The 20944-nt window shown below is 43.2% G+C and overlaps 1 protein-coding gene across 3 annotated transcripts in view; it reads left to right on the forward strand.

Annotated features, from left to right (window-relative positions):
- The window catches only part of LOC119861924 (glypican-5-like), a 652536-nt gene that overhangs the window by 14799 nt on the left and 616793 nt on the right, over nt 1-20944 (forward strand). The gene's annotated exons all lie outside the window — the stretch shown is intronic.

The raw sequence follows: 20944 nt of genomic DNA on the forward strand, positions 1-20944 counted from the left end.
CTAGCAAGATTTTCTAGTTTATATACATTAGGGATATTTCCAAATTAAAAACCTCACACACGCCTCCATATTAAGATTCCTCATTCTTAGGGGCACATCAAAGCAGCATACAGAAGCGTTACCTGAGAGAGCCTTTCAGGTCCCCCAAATAGCTTGAACTCCTTAGAGCACTTGAAAACCCGCATCTCTGACATGGGTGATGTGCAAAGCCAGCTATTTTGTTGTCGTTGTTGTTGCAAACCATCCATGCACATAGGGACCCTGATAAAGTCCATTTACTTTTGAAAAGGGCTACTTTTACATCTACATGTTCACTTCCACTTAGTTTAAGTCTAAGTAGCAGGACATTGGCACAGTCTTCCCTTTGTTCTCCGCAAATATGGAGTTAAATGAGTGCTGTGAAATGAAAATGCTACACTTGAGAAAGTGTAAGGGCCAGGTCCTCAGTAGATATACCTCAGTGTAGCTTCAGTAAAATCTATCTCCAGGATTGTTTGCCATATATGTTTGTGCTGGTAGATGCCTGGAAAAGAAGGGTAATCTGGCAAAAAGGAAGTGCGATTAGAAAATTGCAACTTCAAGGCTATTGAAATCAATGGAGCTTTGTTAATTTACACTAGCTGAAGATCTGGCCCTAAGTCTTTTTTTGATAAAGGTTAATATTAGACTAAAATTTTCTCTTCTTCATACCTTTTTGACACTGTAGATTGGGTATAGAACCATATACAAAAATGGTATAAAGAAATACCAGATTTATTAAAGCAAAACCAAACCCTTCCAAACCACTTTAATCCACTGTTTCTGGTACAATGAAAGAGAACAGGAAGAATCCACTAAAAAAACTGGTTTCAGAGTAGCAGCCATGTTAGTCTATATTCGCAAAAAGAAAAAGAGTACTTGTGGCACCTTAGAGACTAACAAATTTATTTGAGCATAAGCTTTTGTGAGCTACAGCATCCGATGAAGTGAGCTGTAGCTCACGAAAGCTTATGCTCAAATAAATTTGTTAGTCTCTAAGGTGCCACAAGTACTCCTTTTCTTTTTACTAAAAAAACTATATTCACAAAGGGCCAAATTCAGTCACGTCCCATTTGCAGTGATGCTAGTGAAAAGTGCAGAGCAATAACATGGAGCAGAAGTGCTACAGGTGCATGGATGTGGCCTAAGACATTGTTTGAACAGTAGTGAAGCAACTTTAACTACAACACTATTTACTGCTGGCTTGACAGATGCTGGATATTCTCCCTCCTAGATTTTGGCCACCTGATGTTATCCTGTTCATCTCAGGTTCTTATGCCCCCCTCACTGTAGTATCTGAACACCATTTTATCCTCCCAGCATCGCTTTAAAGAATGGAAATATGTGTGTGACAGGTTAGATGACCCCCCACACACACACATCTGGGATGCCACCCAATGTACTGGGGTTTCACTGAGCCCCTCCTGCTCCCCCAGCCTTGATTGCCTCTCCCTGTTTTGCTGAATTAGGCTTTCCAGCCTCTTGCAGCATACACACGCAGGTAAAGCCACACCCAGCTGCAGACACAGACTGAAGAGGATTCACCCAGCACTCACGTGCACACCACTTTTGGGGAATAAACCCAAAATAATACTGTCTTGCAGTGTATAGAAAGATCTGCACAGCGCAATCTCCTAAAAATTCGCCCTCTCCCTCAATGTGGAGAGAGAGATGCATAGCTTCTTGCCCCCGCCCGCAGATATGAATTGCATAAACTGGGTTTTGTTATCAACAAGAAACAAATTTATTAACGACAAAAGGCAGATTTTAAGTGATTATAAGGGACAGCAAACAGCAAAAAGCAGATTACTAAGCAGATTTAAAAAAAAACACGCAAACTAAGCATGATTCACTAAAGAAACAGGTTACAAAATGTAATTTCTCACCCTAAATGTTCAATTTAGACAGGATGCAGAGTTTCTTTAGCTCAGAGTTCCAGTTATTTTTCTTACAGACCGGACCCCTGTCTCAGCTTGGGCTCACCCTGCCTTTCCCCTTGGGTTAATTCCTTTGTCCCTTCAGGTTCTTTCAGCAGCCCTTCTTGGGTAGGCAATGGAGGAGAGTCCAGATCAACCCCCTCCACAGCCCTTAAAAAGGGTTTTCCTAAGGTGGGAATCCTTTGCTTGATTCCCCATCCCCCTACGGTGGAGAAGTGCCAGCAGTGTCCAAGGTGGTATTTTGTATCAGGTGACAGGACCACCTGACCTGGTAGTGTCAGAGCTACGTCTTATGTCGCCTTTCAGGCAGGAGAGAGATTAGTATCTTCACAGTCTTTATTGTTTCTTCTCAATGGTCCATCAGCCCTCTCTGACATTTTCATCGTTGAACCTGAAGGGATAGTTGTGGGTATCACCCAAAGTAGCACATTTGAAATATGGATACATAGTCAATATTCCTAGCTTCAGATACAAAAAAGATGCATGCATACAAATTGGATAAACACATTCAGTAGATCATAACCTTTTCAATGATACCTCACATTACCCCTCTGGCATAAAGCATATTTTAGTCATGCTATATTATATCATAACTATTTATAAGAAGAATATGGGGTGTAACATCACAATATGTATCCCTATTTCACAGAGAGGGAACTGAGGCACAGAGACACTAATGCCTAGATCCTCAAAGCTATTTAGGTGCCTAACCCCTAGTGAGGGTCTGGGCTTAAGTGACTGGCCCAAGGCTAGTTCTAGGCCTAGCTCCTAGGCTAGTTCCCCTATCAGTGGAGCAGCTTTTCTCTCCACACTAGCAAAAATGAAAGATGGGGATTCTATAGCTGGGGAGGCCATAGTGTCTCAGGTACATGGTGTGCTGGAAGCTGACTCTCCCCCCAGTGCTCAGCAAATGATAACTCGGGTTTTGTGTAGCTGAGCTAAGGGTTAGCGGTAGAGGTATCCCCTCACACAGTATACTTTTGCAGGATGAGCCAGATTGTATCCCAAATGGAGCAACTTCACATTAAGGCTGCCTCCCTCCAGAGTGACACATAGTCCCAGAGATACATGACATTTATATGGGCAATCTAGAATAACTCTATAATAAGTCTGAAGGCGAGAGCACCAAATGAAGAAATGGAACAGAACTCTGGAAGCTAAGAACTGTTAAAGATCATTGCCTTCAAATGAACCAATCAAAGTAGTGTCTTCAAATTAGTGTTCTCAGATGTGTTAGACATTTGAGTCTAAAAGCTCTTAGTTTTATCGAAATCTAAGGAAATGTATTTATTGCCGTTCCGAGTTTAGTGGGCTAAAATATCACCACCTTAGTTTCAAGCTTTATGGATTCAAGCTTCAATAAATCAAATTTTCCCTTCCTAATCTGGGTTGCCCTAGATAAGTCAGGAAACATAAAAATATGCCTTCCCAAAAAAGTAACTGACTTGACTGTACCTATTTGTGAGTTTAAAGCTTCTGGTATGTTTTTCTGTCCCTGAACACTGACCTACCATTTTCTGTATCCCTCCTTCACAGAAATTACTCCTCGGGAGGAATTAGTTAAAATGCTGATGTCCTTTCCTCTTAAAGGGCTAGACAAGATTTAGACAAGAATCCAAAAGTTCATTCTAGGGATACTATCAAAGATGCTGATATTTTAGATCAATAGCGGACATGGAATTGGGTCAATTTATGTCAATTTGTAACATTGGTACGCTTTTCTGGAGACTGCCGTATTGTGTTTGAAATGGAAGCTGAGTACAAGTCTCTAGCCTTTATGGGTGTGAAGATAATTCCCAAAAGGGATTTGAGTGTAACCAATACATCATTCTCTGCCTCAGTCTACAGCCAGCTTGAAACAACAGCACTGAGAGGTTTGAACTGTCCCATCTACCTCCATGTTGTGTTAACTCTGAAGCATAATAACAATAATCTAAATGTCAATGTTGTTGACTAGTTGACAGATGAGCAAAGCAGGCAAGAAAGATGTGATGATCTGAAGATCAGCACAATGTATTGTCTGTCAGTGGTGTTTTGTTTTGGTGTCTCAGGTGGGAGAAGCAAGGCTTATTATTATAAATTATTTATGTATATGATGCCTCAGAGCCCCATTGTGCTAGGCACTGTACAGAGACACACACAATAATGGACAGCCCCAGCTCTGAATTGCTGGCAATCTACATAGTCAAAATAGATAGGAGAGAGGAAATATCCTCATTTTAAAGATGAGGAACTGAGGCCCAGAGACATTGTGACTTGCCTGAGGGTAAGGGAGTCTTTTCCATCAGCACACCTGAAAGTGCTTCACAGATTTCCATGTTGGACTCCACATTTTCCTGATCTGTAGTCAAGGTGTGAAGGCTTTTGAAACTGTCCCAAAGAACCCTTCATATCTCCTATTCTTGGGATGAGAACATCTGTTAATTCAAGTCATCTCAGCAGACTCCCTATCTTCAGAAATAGACCCTACTGCTAAACTCACCCAGTAGGGGCAGGAACCTACATTGGATACAGTTAACTATGCTGGCTACACCTAGCCCTGACCTTTGGAAGTGGGCAAAAGGCCTCTTCTGATGTGATTTCACTGTGGGCTTTCTCTTATCCAGTGCATAATTACTATGTTCTCATTGCAACTGTTGTGAAGAAAATGCCAGTTTGTATCCAGAACAACCAAACCATTATCCACGGTCAAGGTGTATAGAAAAAAGGAGTGGGGAAGGGGAAGTGCAAAGACCTCCTCCAGAATCACACATTCAAAGAGCACTGCCAGAGAAAGTGGAAGTGCTGTCACTAGTCTACACTATGAAATTAGGTCAATTTTATAGAAGTTGATTTTTAGAAATCGATTTTATACAGTCGATTTTGTATGTCCACACTAAGTGCTAGCATCGATTTATGGAGCAGTGCACTGTGGGTAGCTATCCCACAGTTCCTGCAGTCTCCGCCGCCCATTGGAATTCTGGGTTAAGCTTCCAGTGCCTGATGAGGCAAAAACATTGTCACGGGTGGTTTTGGGTACATGTTGTCAGTTGCCCTTCCCTCCGTGAAAGCAACGGCAGACAATCGTTTCGCGCCTTTTTTCCGTGCAGACACCATACCATGGTAAGCATGGAGCCAGCTCAGCTCAGCTCACCCTCACTACTGCTGTTGTGTCCTGGTGCTGCTGTCAGCAGACGGTGCAGTACGATTGCTAACCGTCACCATCCACCGCTTCCACTGCAACTCTGCTCTCCTGCTCTTGTAAATGAGCTCAGTCTCAATAGCAAATTTCTCCATGTTGTCATCATCCACCGCTTCTGCTGCAACTCTGCTCTCCTGCTGCCATGAATCCACCTCACAGATCCTCTCATTGTTATGTATTAATATCTACTCTCGTGGCATCCGTTGTCATCCACCACTTCCGCTGCAACTCTGCTCTCCTACAGATGCCATACCATGGCAAGCATGCTGTTGTGAGCATTGTGAACACCTCACGCATTATCCTCGAGTATATGCAGAACTGGACTAAGAGACACCAGCACGAGGACAATTTTGATGAGGACATGGACACAGATGTTCCTGAAAGCAGGGGCTGTGGCAATTGGGACATCCTGGTGGCAGTGGAGATGGTTGATGCAGTGGAACGCCATTCTGGGCCCAGCAAACAAGCACAGACAGCATAGTGTTGCAGGTATGGGATGATTCACAGTGACTGCGAAACTTTTGCATGCATAAGGCCACTTTTCTGGAACTCTGAGCTGCTTTCCCCTGCCCTGAAGCACAGGAATACCAAGATGAGAGCTGCCCTGACAGTTGAGAAGCGAGTGGCAATAGCCCTGTGGAAACTTGCTTCATCTGACAGCTACTGGTCACTTGGGAATCAATTTGGAGTGGGCAAATCTACTGTGGGGGCTGCTGTGATCCAAGTAGCCAATGCAATCATTAATGTTCTATTATCAAGGATAGTGACTCTGGGAAATGTGCAGGTCGTAGTGGATGGCTTTGCTGCAACGAGATTCCCTAACTGTGCGGGGGCGATAGATGGAACGCATATCCCTATCTTGGCACCGGACCACTTTGTCAACCAGTATGTAAACCGCAAGGGGTACTTCTCAATGGTGCTGCAATCACTGGTGGGACATTTCATGGACATCAGTGTGGGATGGCTGGGAAAGGTGCATGACACTCACATCTTTAGGAACTCCAGGCTGTTCGATCAGCTGCAAGAAGGGACTTACTTCCCAGAACAGAAAATTACCGTTGGGGATTTTGAAATGCCAATACTTATCCTTGGGGACCCAGCCTACCCCTTGCTCCCATGGCTCATGATGCTGTACACAGGCAGCCTGGACAGTAGTAAGGAGCAGTTCAAGTATAGGCTGAGCAAGTACAGAATGGTGGTAGAATGTGCCTTTGGATGTTTAAAAGCTCACTGGCGCTGTTTGCTGACTAGGTCAGACCTTAGCATAACCAACATTCCCATTGTTATTGCTGCTTGTTGTGTGCTCCATAATAACTGTGAGAGTAAGGGGGAGACATTTATGGCGGGGTGGGAGGTTGAGGCAAATTGCCTGGTGTCTGATTTTGAGCAGCCAGACACCAGAGCGATTAGAAGAGCACAGCAAGGCATGCTGCACATCAGAGGGGCTTTGAAAACCAGTTTCATGACTGGCCAGGCTTCAGTGTGACAGTTGTGTGTATTTCAACTTGATGCAAACCCGCCCCCTTTGTTGATTTTAATTCTCTGTAAGCCAACCACCCTGTCCCCTTTGAAATAAAATAACTATTGTTTTGAAACCATGTATTCTTTCTTTATGTCTAAAAAAGGGAGATACTGACAAGGTAGCCAGGATGGGGTGGGGTGTGGTAGGAGGGAAGGACAAGGCCACATTGACTTTTAGTGTGGCTACAATAAGCAAACTGTTTGAATGACAGCCTTCTGTTGCTTGGGCCATCCTCCGGAGTGGAGTGGCTGGGTGCCCAGAGCCTCTCCCCCCGGCATTCTTGGGCATCTGGGTGAGGAGGATATAGAACTTGGGAAGGAGGTCAGGCGGTTGTACAATGGATACAGCGGGGGAGGGGGTCTGTGCTCTTGTTGGCTTTCCTGCAGCTGCACTAGATGCTTCATCATTTCTGTTTGCTCCCCCATTCGCTTTAGCATCACCTCCTGCTTCCACTCTTTGCGCTCCTGCCTCTGCTCTTCATGTTCACTTAATGCTTTCCTGGCCTCTGCCACTGAATGCCTCCATGCAATAAGCTGTGCCCTATCGGTGCAGGAGGCCTGCATAGGCTTAGAAAACATGTCATTGCAAGTGCAGTTTTTTTCACCTTCTAATCTGCGATAACCTCAGAGACGGAGATGATAGGGGGAGCATAGAAACATTTGCACCTGGGGAGAGATAAAAAGGGAGAGTAAAATTTAAGATGATACATTTTTGAGAACAAAAGGGAGACTCTTTCACAGAGAATCAAGTAATTCACAGCAGACAGCACATGTGTTTTAGGTACAAGATCGCATTTTGCCTTTTATATGGAGCGCCTGCTGGTATGGTGACACATCACACATGGCTGGGCAACAGAATTTGGTTTCCATGCAGCCATAGTAAGGCAAAGGGTACGTGGGGTTGGCTTCTTACACATAACATGTGGAAATGGTTTCAAACTGCAGCGCCATTCTTTCCCATAGCAAGCAATGGGTTGGGCTTCGCATTTAAAAGGAGGGGCTGCGATTTTCGGGTGGATGTGCAGCACACACCTCCCCCCCACTCCACCGCATGGCTATTCTCTGGGATGATCCCTTTTAGCCAAGTGCAAACAGCCCAGCATGAATGGGCTCCTTTTACTGTTCCCTTACAAAAATTCCCCTATTTCAACAGTTGACCCTGAATGATATCACTCTCCTGAGGCTAACACAGAGAGATATAGACTGAATGTTTGAATGTGACCAAAACCCAGGACCATTTGCTGCCATTCTTTGTGCTGCAATGATTCCAGAATACCTCCAGGAGAGCTTCATGAAGATGTCCCTGGAGGATTCCTGCTCCATCCCCAGACATATGAACAGACTTTTCCAGTAGCTGTACTGGCTGCAAATGCATCCCAATTCTTCAGGGCAAATCAAACATTAAACACTATTGTTTTTAAACCCCGTACTGTAGTTACAAATGTGCACTCACTAGAGGTACCTTCGCCAGCTTCAGGGTTGGGGATCCCTCCTTGGGAAGGTATTGGCTCCAGGGTGATGAAAAGGTCCTGGCTGCTGGGAGAACGGATTCACTGCATGCCTGCTGTGCATTCTCCTCCTCCGCCACCTCTTCCTCATCCATAAAATCCTCCCCCCTTTTGCGTGAGACTCCCCCCCTTGCAGGTGTCCACGGATAGTGGTGGGGTTGTGGTAGGAGCCCCTCCTAGAATGGCACGCAGCTGATCACAAAAGCAGCATGTTTGGAGCTTGACCCAAAGCAACCGTTCGCCTCCTTTGTCTTTGGGTAGGCTTGCCTCAGCTCCTTAATTTTCATGTGGCACTGCTGTGTATCCCTGTTGTAGCCTCTCCCCAACATGTCCTGTGAGATTTTGGCAAATATATTTGCATTTCTTCTTTCTGATTGGAGTTCTGCCTGCACAGATGCTTCTCCCCATACAACAATCAGATCCAGTGTCTCCCTTTCGGTCCATGCTGGAGCTCGTTTGTGATTCTGCGGGTACTGCATGGTCACCTGTGCTCCTGAGTTCGCCACGCTGACCAAACAGGAAATGAAATTCAAAAGTTCCCGGGGCTTTTCCTGTGTATCTGGCTCCTGCATTGGACTTCAAAGTGCTGTCCAGAGAGGTCAGAATGGAGCACTCTGGGATAGGTCCCGGAGACCAATACTGTTGATTTGCATCTGCACTACCCCAAATTTGACCCCGCAAGGTCAATTTTAGCACTACTCCCATCACCAGGGAAGAGTACAGAAGTCAATTTTAAGAGTCCTTAAAGTCGACAGAACGGGGTTGGTTGTGTGGACACATTCATTTTAAAATTGACCTAATGCAGCTAAATTCAGCCTAACCCTGTAGTGTAGACCAGGGCTTAGTCTTCGTCTCAGGGGTAATACGGTCTTCTAATGGGACCATGCTGTTTATTGGACAGCTTGAAATGAGGTTAAATGAAAACTCTCCTTTGCCCATCAACACTAATCACTAGCCTCAAAACCTACAATTTTGCATGGGGCCTTAGCCTATCTTCCATGATAAGCTAAGGTTTCCCACTTTAAAAAGAGCTTGACTTGTTCAGCCTAATAAAGTGAAGACTGAGAGGGGATGTGATTGCTCTCTGTGAATACATCTGGGGGATAAATGCAAGGGAGGGAGAATAGCTATTTAAACTAAAGGAAAACGCTGGTGCAAAAACATACAGGTATAAACTGGCCATGAATAAATTTAGGCTGGAAATTAGAAGAAGGTTTCTAAGCATCAGAGGATCTGGGGAGGGGAAGAGGCAAATAACCTAACTAGTTTTAAGACCTAGCTTAATACATTTATGAACAGGATTGTATCACAGGGTTCCTTGTGATATCAGGGGACTGGACTTGACCCACAAGGTCTCTGCCAGTCCTATGCATTATGTGACCTCTCAGTGATTTTAATGGGTTCCATGCAGCTAAAATCCCAATTAACTCTGTGAAAGTATGTGGGTGGATGTCATGAATTGTATCTTCTAAGTGACTAAAGAGATACTGAATCATAATTCTTAGCAGATTTTTTAACAGTAACTTGGATTCTGCATGCCTAGGATCTGCTTCATGGGTTTTCAGGACCCTGATGATCTAATCCTCATTAACAGCCTGATCCAGACCTACTGAATTCAGGGCCATAGTAACCTGAAGTTACCTCATTCTTATAGCTAGAGGCAGAATTATGGGTCTGATATAATGACTAATGAATATCAAAGCCAATGAGTCTTTCCATTGACTTGAATTATTGTTGGATATTTGAATATCATTTTGATATTCAATTTGAATATCAAATATTGTTGAATTATTATTGTGACCTGTGCTTCCCAAACCTTAGAAGATAAGGACATGCCTCCCTCTTGTCCTTCATGTGATATTTGTCTCATACAATTGAAACAGCATAGAGGCAACTGATCACTGTGGTGGTTGTATGGTTACTTAGAAATGACTATCAGCGCTGTTAAATGGTATTTCCAGGCAGTGGCTCATGATATTGTAGCAAACGTTATGGCTTTGCTTACACAATAGTCTTTTGCATTTGTACAGCACCTTTCAACATAGCACAACCAAGAGCAAGGTGCTTTGCTCTGTCATCTGTATTCCTCATTTACCAATGCTCTACTCCAAGGTGTAGATTAAGGTGCTGAGACAACATTTGCAAGCATTTATTTATGTATCGTGTAGCCATTTTGAATGTCATTAATCTCTAATCAACTCCACTTAGACTGTAAACTCTTGGGAGCAGAGACCATCTTCTTGTTCTGTGTTTGTAAAGCATCTAGCAGAAGGGAGGCGTGGTCCACAACTGGGGCTCTTAAGAGTTGCGATATGAATAAATTTATGCATCATGAATGATGAACACATTTATACATCTCTGGCTGTGTGTTCACCCATTTTGTCTGCTGTGAGCTTATGTTATCTTAGACACAATAGGCCCAATTCACCACTTTGTTACTCTAGTTTTACATCAATCTTTCCATCTGATCTCAATGGAATTACACTGGCAAAAAAACTGGAGTAATGCAGTGGTAAACCAAGCCGAGAGAGTTTGCTACACTGGGCCATTGTTACCTGCTATTCTAAGTAAGTACAGTGGCATGATCAACTAATTTTCAGAATCAGCCACATATAGAGAGAGTCCTTGAAACTTGTTTGTAATCAACTGTGGATTTTTAGTTCAGTACAGTGAGATTGCTGATGTTATTGGTGTAGAAAGGTTCTGATTAGAGTTATTGGAAATCTGTGGAAATTCCTCCAGATCTTGCAGAATTTCCTTCTCCTTCCCCTCTTCCAAAAAAACTCCAACAAACAAACAGATGACCCCTGGAATTTAATTAACAACTTTGGAAAATCTGGAATTTTTTTTTACAGTATATTCCTTCCAAATAAAACACTAATACATTGATAAACTGTTCAATACATTATATTTATCTTTGGCGACTAGCTTCAAATAACAAATGACCAAGGTCTTCAGAAGTGGCTAGTGATTTGAGGTGTCTCAAATTTTGGGTGTCAAACTTGATCCCTCTAGGTGCACAGCATTTTCTGAATATTATGCCTCTAAGGTTTTCACCAAAATCTGAGGCCTCCAAAATCACTAGCTAATTTTGAAAATCCTACCCTTAGACTTAACATAAGTGAGCTTTATCTTTTCTGGGGAAAATAGTCTTCCATCACTTCCCTAAGATCTGTCCTTTCCCCCTAGAGATCATTTCCCCCCACCCTTCACAAAAGCTTCCAATCCAACCCCAGAGATATTCCAGGTTTCAGAGTAGCAGCCGTGTTAGTCTGTATTCGCAAAAAGAAAAGGAGTACTTGTGGCACCTTAGAGACTAACAAATTTGGTTGAGCATAAGCTTTCATGAGCTACAGGTCACTTCAGCTGTAGCTCATGGAAGCTTATGATCAAATAAATTTGTTAGTCTCTAAGGTGTCAGAGATATTCCAGTTGCTTTAGAATATCTTCTGTGTTCACCTCCCTTTTAGCCCTGACTCTTCTCATATATTTCCTATGCTGAGGACCAAAAGGAGAAAAAGATGACATATATAATAGAACTTTTACTCATATGTAGCTTGAAAATTATTTTCCACCTCTTGCCCCCTCAACTGAATCCTATCACAGCAAGTGACGTTATTAGCAGGGAGAACCTACTGAAATGATTGTCAGTGGTAAAAGAGTGTTAACATCTGAATTATTATTTGGCTTCAGAGTTGAAATGAATGAAGCAGTTCATACCTCTCAAAGTGATTTAATTTTGTCTCCTTGTTGCACTAGAAAGTCCTACATTGATTTGCACATGAGAATTTTCTTTGCAAGTAGCAGGGCTAGAAATAGGGTGACCATTTTTATAGAGACAGTCCTGTTTTGGGGGACTTTTTCTTACCCCCACCCCCTGTTCCATTTTTTCACAGTTGCTATCTGGTCACCCTAGCAAGAAATCTACTTCTTTCATTTAAAAATCAAAGCTTCAACTCTGCTATAAACACTAATCCATGGAAAGAGACATATGTGTGCTTCAGTTTAGAATTTCCATTGAATGTATTTCCTGTGGCACTTTTCTTGGTGCACTGTGACAGTGATATGCCTCCCACGCTGGAGAGAGGAAATATAATACCATTAGTTGACACTGGTCCTGAAAATCACAGAGAGAGAGAGAGAGATTTATTGTGCTGCTGTAAGAAAGAGTGTGTGCGCTTTTTAAATATGTCAAAGGATAGTATTTCTGCTATGGATACAGAGAGACCTAGAGTAGCAACAATGAAATTAGACTTTTTCAGTTGATTTGTCAGAGTTCTGGGAATTTGTCAAATTCCCATGTTATAACAAATGTTATGGGAAACTTAAAGAAACATCTTAATTTACAAGAAATAACATGTTGCTTTTTCTACTCACTTTGCACATGACTCCTGTTGCAATGCTTGTATACATGGGGGTCTGCTCCTCAGCTGGAGTAAATCACTGTAACTCCATCGAAGTCTCATGAAATCTAGGGTTGGTAAGCCCTTCATCATCCACAATCATCACTCATGAGTTGCTTGAATTGCTCTGCACCACAAAGATTTGGCTGGCTGGCCCTGGTATTAGCTCGTTTCATCTAGCCAGGCTTAAGCTATTCAGCACCAGTCGCTGGGAGGACAAATCTGGAGGTGGACTAGCCCTTCCATTCCCCCTCAGGCTCACATGTAGGGAAAACTCGCTGGAATGAAAATCCTTTGACTCTATTTATAGGCAACACTACCTATATTTCAAGGCTGTCCCACACTTCCATTGTGAAATATTCTTTTCAGAGGTTTATAACTTCATCAAATGTTAACCGTTCAATGTGAGATTTTCTATGCCAGGTGTCTGCCTCAGGCAGCTGGGTTGTTTTTTTTTTGTTTGTTTGGGGTTTTTTTTTGTTGTGTGGGGGCAGGATGGAATTTCCACAGAAATGGTTCAGTCATTTCTGAGACCCAGGCTAAGGGAAAATACATTTTTTCCCATATTAAAAAAAAAAAATCTTATAAACCACTTCAATGAACAGCCCTAGCTGCTCCATGCCTTGGAGCAGGGAACTGAAATTTGGCAGGGGATACAAAGATTCCAGCTCTGCTGCTGATCCATGTGGGGGTCCAGATTCCACATGATATGGATTTTTTTTCAATTTTAAAGCTTTAGAGAAAACAGAAGAAATCACATCCAAAAATCTCCATTAGAAGAAAGTTAAAGTGTGTGAAGTCAAGTGATCAAAAGTTAGAAATTCCAGAATTAATGTCACATACAATGTGATGGGTCCTGTGAAAAAAACAGTACGTGATCATGTCCTTTCAGACTGTATGATGATGCCTATGCGCAAGGGTACTTGAATGGCACAGGAAACCTTAATTCTGGCATTTCACAACTCTCAAATGCTGGCTTTTGCAACTTGTTTTTTTAACATAATTTATGTAATCTTTATATTGATAGGGTTAATATAGGGATTGCTTTGGCACAATGGTGGAAGTAGGTTGAAATAGATCTGGGAGCTCTCTGTATTGGCCCAAGAGAAGGAGGATCCATGGAAGAGCAGGCAGAGTAGACCTCTACCTCTACCTTTAACAGAAGAGGGGTAATTGCACCCCACTCCAATTGCCCTTACTTTATTCTCTGCTTTGCTCATATGTGTGAAATTTTAAAGGTTTAGATCCATTTAGCTAACCACAGTAGTCCACAATGGATTTTCCACTCATTTTTGCAAATGAGCAAGGTTGTCTGGTAATTAATCTGTTGTAATGACTGTTGAGTTCCCTGATTACTTGTGGCACAAATGATCCTCACAGAAATCACTGTATGCATTTTAAACATTGGTAAGTCAACTATTGACTGTTAGATAATGCAAACATGCCATTTGGCAGGCTTAATTTACTTTGAGAGATTTGTCTACTTGAAAATATTGTTAAAATTCTTTTAAAAATTCAGTGCTTCCAACTTTTGCAATTTGATTAAGACTCTGATGATATTTGCTGGTTTTTCTTAGAGCCCCAGCTCCTGGAGTTGTGTGATTACATGAAAATCACAGCGTTCATCTTTTAAATATGTATGTTTCTAGCTTTTGTGGAGGAAAGTCTGAAGACATGAATGAGGCCTCAGAAATCAAAAGGCAAATAAAACTAACCCTAATTTATTATTTAAAAAAAAATCTCATGATTTTTAAGTCAATATGGCATTTTGGGGTGTGGGCCCAACTCATGATTTTTGATTACTGGGGGTTGGCAATGCTGAAAGTTCTAAGAATCTTTAAGGCTGATAGAAGAGTCTACCAAGATTGCAAAAGTGTTTCCATTTGCTTCTCTCATCCACCTGTTAGGTGTATTCTTCAAATCAGCGGTACTCCTATGGGTACCTGCATGGTCCCACAGCATGCCAACGTTTTTATGGCTGACTTAGAACAACACTTCCTCAGCTTTCGTCCCCTACTGCCCCTACTCTACTTGTGCTATATTGATGATGACTTCATCATCTGGACCCATGGAAAAGAAGCCCTTGAGGAATTCCCCCATGATTTCAACAATTTCCATCCCACCATCAACCTCAGCCTGGACCAGTCCACACAAGAGATCCACTTCCTGGACACTACAGTGCTAATAAGTGATGGTCACATAAACACCACCCTATACCAGAACCCTGCTTTCAGCCAGACCACCCCACACGATCCATTGTCTACAGCCAAGCTCTACGATACAACCGCATTTGCTCCAACCCCTCAGAGACAAAGACCTACAAGATCTCTATCAAGCATTCTTACAACTACAATACCCACCTGCTGAAGTGAAGAAACAGATCGACAGAGCCAGAAGAGTATCCAGAAGTCACCTACTACAAAGAAAATAACAGAATGCCACTAGCCAGCACCTTCAGCCCCCAACTAAAACCTCTCCAACGCATCATCAAGGATCTACAACCAATCCTGAAGGACGACCCATCACTCTCACAGATCTTGGGAGACAGGCCAGTCCTTGCTTACAAACAGCCCCCCAACCTGAAGCAAATACTCACCAGCAACCACGCACCACACAACAAAATCACTAACCCAGCAACCAATCCTTGCAATAAAGCCCGTTGCCAACTGTGTCCACATATCTATTCAGGGGATGCCATCACAGGGCCTAATCACATCAGCCACACTATCAGAGGCTCGTTCACCTGCACATCTACCAATGTGATATATGCCATCATGTGCCAGCAATGCCCCTCTGCCATGTACATTGGTCAAACTGGACAGTCTCTATGTAAAAGAATGAATGGACACAAATCAGACGTCAAGAATTATAACATTCAAAAACCAGTCGGAGAACATTTCAATCTGTCTGGTCACTCGATTACAGACCTAAAAGTGGTAATTCTTCAACAAAAAAACTTCAAAAACAGACTCCAACGAGAGACTGCTGAATTGGAATTAATTTGCAAACTGGACATCATTAAATTAGGCTTGAATAAAGACTGGAAGTGGATATGTCATTACACAAAGTAAAACTATTTCCCCATGTTTATTTCCCCCCCCCCTACTGTTCCTCACACGTTGTTGTCAGCTGCTGGAAATGGCCTATCTTGATTATCACTACAAAAGGTTGTTTTTTCTCTCCTGCTGGTAATAGCTCACCTTACCTGATCACTCTTGTTACAGTCTGTATGGTAACACCCATTGTTTCATGTTCTCTGTGTATATAAAATCTCCCCACTATATTTTCCACTGTATGCATCCGATGAAGTGAGCTGTAGCTCACAAAAGTTTATGCTCAAATAAATTTGTTAGTCTCTAAGGTGCCACAAGTCCTCTTTTTTTTTTTTTTTTTTTTGCGGATACAGGCTAACACGGCTGCTACTCTGAAACTTTTCAGACTTTTAAGTTTTGAGGCAGGGACTGCCATTTTCTGTATATTTGTACAGTACTTCTCACAATGGATCCTGGACTTGGCTGACTGGCTTGTAGGTCCTATCACAGTACAAATGTTAAGGGTTTTGATTTAAGTGAGCTTTCCCTACAGTTCAGTCTGAAAAAGAATGGGCTGACCTCTCCACCTCCAGATTTGTTCTCCCTAAGTCTGTGTGTCTGACAAATATTCTGGGGGGCAAAGGGGAAGAGAGAGCGAGAGCACACTAATATCAGTCCTTGGTGTCAACCAACCAAGTTTCTGTGATGAAGACCAGGTCAAGCAAGTCGTGGATGGCAAAGGGGCTTACTGACTTTAGATCTTATGTCGATCAGCATGAGATTGAGATCCTGGGGTGGTGGGTGTTTTGGGACCATCAGAGGTAGCTGGTGATGGGCTGGCATTTCCTGTTGGCTAGTAAGTGTATCCTATTTGTTTCTTATTGTTATGACTAAATTGACCATTCATCCTGGTTTTTCCTGGGACAGACCCACTTTTTCATATGGTGTCCCAGGAATTTTTTCTAGGACACCTTAAATATTCCAGGTTTATAACTACAGAACATTTGTTCTAGGCATTTTGCTATACGAGTGGAATTTGTTCTGTGTTTACCAGGAATAAATAGTTCAGTGGAACGAGTGTCCAGTGTAAAAATGGGTTTGGACTGAAGCAATAAGTCAAATGAGTATAGACGCTATCAAAGCTGTTGGTTGCTCATAGTGAATACTAATGGTACTTGTTCAGTATTTCATAATAAACTGGGAGTAGTGACACTACTAGTATGCAGCTGTTTTTTTTTTTACTGTACTTTTGCATGATTTTTTTCACAGCCCTAAAAAATACCTCCACCAAAGCATCAAGACTGCTCAACTCCCCAAGAAACTTTGTGGTGGTTAGTTGTATGTGAGGTGCACCAGATGCCTGTCACTGGGCTGGTTCAGGGTCCTGTGCCTGAAAGGGCAAACCCTCTCACTTCCTCAGGGAAGTTTAGGTAAAAAGGAACAGGACCCATGAAAGAACTGATGAAATGGAGAGGTTCTTTGTTAGGATAGCCTTGCAAAACCCTGGGTAAGGAGTGTTTCTGGTCTTCTTTGGGATTGGTCTTGGTACACCTGGTAAAGAGAACAGACTTATAAAGGAGGAAGTCCTCAGAGAGGAACAGACAGGCAGGCTGGGAAATGGGAGACCCGAGTGGCAGCAACGCTGAGGCTCCTGGTTCAGTAGAAAGCCTGCAAAGCCTGAAGGGGGACAGGAGGAGGACTTGAAGCCCCAAAAAGAGCCAGGAAGGAACTGAGACACTCTCTTTGTGGGCAGCCTAAAATAGGTCCCTGGAAGGGACTAAGAGATGGGAACAGGACTTTGGTGAGGAGTTACTCAGAATGGGAAATAATTGAATTAGGGTTTTATGTTGTGGGAAGCCCAAGAAAGAAGTCCTGTAGACAGTGTCAGTACAGTGGTTGATGTATATATTTTGGATGTGGGACTTAGGTACCCTGAAAGAGCTGCAATGGTGTGCATCTTGGCTGTAGGGCCAAGTCTCCAGAAGAAGGGGACCCCTGAAGGGACACTAGAGAGGCAGAAAGTCGGCTTACTCACATCTGGGAGCTAGGGGGCGCTCTAACGGCTTTGGTAAGGGGCATTGCATCTAGCATGAAAAAGAATCATTGTCTCCACAAAAGGCCGCAGCTGTCAGTCCCAGTTATTGGGGTGAGTGGGATCCATCCCTAGGGCACATAACAGCATACCAGCTTGGGTCCTGTCAGGAAACCATTTCCTCCCACAGTTCCTAGAGGGAGCAGCCAAGCTGTCCCACAATACCCTGTGAATGTGAGCAGTGGCACGGTGCAGTATTGTGCTAGAAATCTTGGGATATGTGCCCAATTGTCTGTATTGCTTGTCGTAGCCGGGTACAGCACCAGCGTGGACATGAGGTGTGAGAGCACCCTAATATGGTCATGCTAGCATTGGTTAGGCTACCACGGGTTAACTTACCCTGTGATTGCCTCACCTCCGCTTAGCATGCAATGAAGACACAGCCTTGATGTGTGCTGGTTCCTTGCAGCACGGGTGGGGAGGCAACTGCTTTGCTTCTTCCTTTGGATGCAGGAGGAGTAGCAGAGAAAGTTAAGTCGGGGTTTCAAAGTTCGTAGACCCATGAAGTGCAGTCCTGAGCGGGTGGCTGGGGTGGGATCCTGCTTCCTATTGAGGGGGTGGGAGGAGATTTGTTCCTCTATACGTTGGGTGCATCTCATGGGTGGAGTTGTAGTAGTTTGTGATGGCTCTGCCCATGCCTTTTGTGCAATTCCTTTGTCCAGTTTAACATCTCTGTAGGGTCCAGTATGGAATGGCGGGGGATGTACTTTCCATAGTGCTGCTGTATTAATTTAGGCTTTGTGCCTGCAGGAGGTAATCATTTGGGGAGCAATGTTTGGAAACTGTTTCTTTTTTCATTTGGGTTTAGCCTCCTAATCTAAACTGTTTTTTCCCGATTGCTGACTTTTCCTGGAGCTGAGGCAACAGCTGCCCAACATGGATGAGTCCCAAGAAGGATACAACACTGGCTGTTGTTCAGCCCAGCCAGATTTGAATGCAAGGTACTTAGTTTGCACCTTCCAGTATTACTAAGTCTTAGTCATTCTCTGAGTCTTTGGGAAAGTTTGCACAATATTAAAAGTTGGGTTTTGGATTAGGGTTTTGTTTGGAAATACTGCTTAAAATGCCTGTCAAAATATAGCATAACAGAGAGATTACACTGAGCTGGCTTTTTGATAGTGTACTTTAAACCATAAAAACTATAGCCTCAACTTGTGTAAATTGGCCTATCTCCATTGAAATCAGCAGAGCTAGGTCAGTTTACACCAACTGAAGAACTGGCCTTTGACTTCAGAACATGGCTTTTGCAGTATCCTTAGGGGTTTGAAAACATCGCAGAGTACTGGCTGTTTCTGTCCTGTTGATGATGTTAATGAAAATTGTGTGGTTAAACGCTTGTGCACCAAAGTGAATATTATTTTACCTTTCAGTGGGGGTGTATTTTGATTTAGATTCATGGAGACTTCATTCCTAACACTCAACCTTATTTTAGTATTCATGGACCTATGCATATACCTCTAAAAACTGGTTCTGCTGATGCCAGTGGCAAAAATATCTTTGAGTTCAGTTGACCTTTGGTCCAAGTCCTCAGTTGACATAAATGGTCACAGCTCCTCTGGTTTCAATAAAACTATGGTGATTTACACCAACTGAAGATCTGGTCATATAGCTTTAGCCTGCTGCTGCTGGGGTGTATTTTATAATAGCAGTTGCACATTTGTGCATGCTAAGTATTTTTAAGATTGCACAAAAATGCCCAATAGGAGCCCTTGGTTTCATAACTTTCCAAAACGTTCATATTTGGGGTTGAAATTTACCATAATTGGTCTCTGCCTGGAAGTGATTTGTTTTTCTCAAAGTTTGAGCAAAATCCTTTGAGTTATTTTTATTTTTTTAGTTAAACAAATGTGAGAAAAATGCTTTTCCCTTCCAAAAAACAAAACAAAACAACCCCAAACACAATCTCACCACCCCTTTTTTTTACCCTGTATTGTTGCAAACCAGCTGTAGTTTGACATTTGAAGTATAGCATGTACATGGCACCCTGAGGATTAGTCACTGCGCTTGACTTGAAATACAAAATTGAGCCTTTGAAATCTGCAGCCTGCGTGTGTGCAATAGAATTGTCCTGTTCCATCAATAAGTGCACACCTCAGGGACTGAGCACTGTGCATGCTTTCCATTTACTGTGGTAGAGTCAAAGGCTGGCTGGGCACTTTCACCCACTCTCCTCCCACCCCGCAGTCTGTTCACAGTAGAGATGAAGAGACAGGAACAGGCATGTGACAGCCTGGCTGTTTCCTATTCAGCAGGGTTGTCGTGGTGTTTGGAATAGACGTGGTCCTCAATGAGGGCCATGTGATATGTTTTAAATGAACTAAGTGTCTCAATGTTAAAATGTAAGGCAGTGATTAGAAAACAGTTCTACCAAGCTGGGAACGGTGCATATAAAGTGGAAGTACATGTATAGCTAGTAAGATGCTCAATTCCAAAAGCTGATTACAAGATACTGAGGTGCTGTGATACCATGGTGATCAGTGACCCTACAGAAAACTAGATGGTGTGACAAAGTTCCTCCTCTGCCTTGGTGGGTCCTGCGCTTATTGGCGGATTTTCTCTCCTCAGAGGTTCACGGCAGCCCTCAGTTTGGCCACTTTCGTGGCTCAAATCTGGCGTTCACTCAGTTAGCCTCATCACTGGCCAGCATGGGGAAAGGAAGAAGAACAATCTCTGCAGTCTCTGCTGATCCACCTAGTGGATTGGGGAGCAGGCCAGAGACCTTCCCCTCTGGTGGAATCCACAGTCCAGTTCAACTCCTCCGGTATCAAATAGGGAGTTGGGGGGGATGGAGGGATGGGGGGAACCCCGGCCCGCCCTCTACTCCCGGTTCCAGCCCAGGGCCCTATGGATTGCAGCTGTCTACAGTGGCTCCTGTAACAGCTGTGTGACAGCTGCAACTCCCAGGGCTACTTCCCTATGGCCTCCTCCCAACACCTTCTTTATTCTCACCACAGGACCTCCTCCTGATGTCTGATAATGCTTGTACTTTTCAGTTTTCCAATAGTACGCCTTCTCACTCTCAACTTCTTGCGCCTATTGCTCCCAGCTCCTCGCACACATACCACAAACTGAAGTGAGCTCCTTTTTAAACCCAGGTGCCCTGATTAGCCTGCTTTAATTGATTCTAGCAGCTTCTTGATTGGCTGCAGGTGTTCTAATCAGCCTGTCTGCCTTAATTGTTTCTAGAAAGTTCCTGATTGTTTTAGAACCTCTCCTGTTACCTTACCCAGGGAAAAGGGACCTACTTAACCT

The sequence above is a fragment of the Dermochelys coriacea genome, chromosome 9 (assembly GCF_009764565.3).
Source record: "Dermochelys coriacea isolate rDerCor1 chromosome 9, rDerCor1.pri.v4, whole genome shotgun sequence".
Lineage (NCBI taxonomy): Eukaryota > Metazoa > Chordata > Testudines > Dermochelyidae > Dermochelys > Dermochelys coriacea.